Source organism: Tupaia chinensis, unplaced genomic scaffold (assembly GCF_000334495.1).
Source record: "Tupaia chinensis unplaced genomic scaffold, TupChi_1.0 Scaffold000548_1, whole genome shotgun sequence".
NCBI lineage: Eukaryota > Metazoa > Chordata > Mammalia > Scandentia > Tupaiidae > Tupaia > Tupaia belangeri.
In genome coordinates, this window is record NW_006160060.1 from 229,008 (window position 1) to 230,008 (window position 1,001).

Sequence of the window (1,001 nt, forward strand, 5' to 3'; positions counted from 1 at the left end):
ACACAAGAGATTGAACTCAGTTTATAACTCATCTTTTTTTTTTTAATTATCATCATAATCTTCTTTATATTACATTGGATTACATATAACTTTACATTGACTTCCATTGCTTTTTCAAAAGGGAATGCCATGCATATCAGTCAATACAGAGACATCAATCTCCTCGCTTTATCATTCAATGTCTTTTTAAGACTTCACCCATTATGAAATACTTCCCAGACCAGTCCAGTTGAGAATACTATACACGTCGTCATCAACAGATAATAAACCATATCTGTTTCTCACTAATATCCTGCCTCTCTATTGTTCACTTGCTATCTTTCTCTATCCTCTTCTCTCTTTTTTTTTATAGTTTATTTTTTATTATAATTTTTTTCCCATCACAACACACAAATGAATTTTCCATCCAAAATACACTGTGCATTGGCTCAATCAAGCACGTCAACATATATGTTCTCAGCAAATAATTTCCCAATTCTTGTGTCCTGCATACCTTGCCTTTTGTTTTGCCATCCTAGATTCCCCATCCTCCTCCCTCTGTTATGACCCATCCTCCTCCCACATTGTCCCTGGCATCCACGATTGCCCTCCGTGCCTCCCCCCTCCCCAAATGATCTGTCAGTGAACTTAATTAGTCTAAGTCTCTCCAATAGTTATCACAGCTGACACATGCCTCTACATGAACTCAAGTCTGACTTTAGGCCTAAACCCCAGTGAGTAAAAAGAGCATACTATAAAGTAGAACCCAGCTGGGCCCATACCGCTCACTGCAGCCATCAAATATCCATTTTTTTTTTTTAATGGTATGAATAGTTTTACCTTTTTTTTTGTTGTTGTTACCTAACATTCATTCCCTGAGCATCATCACAACGTACTAAATGTAATTTCCCATCTAGAATAGATTGCATAGTGACTTAATCAAGCATGTTATCATCAATAATATTCCATTTCTACTTTCATGCTTATGTATATATATATGTTTTTTTTTCTTCTCCTCTTTT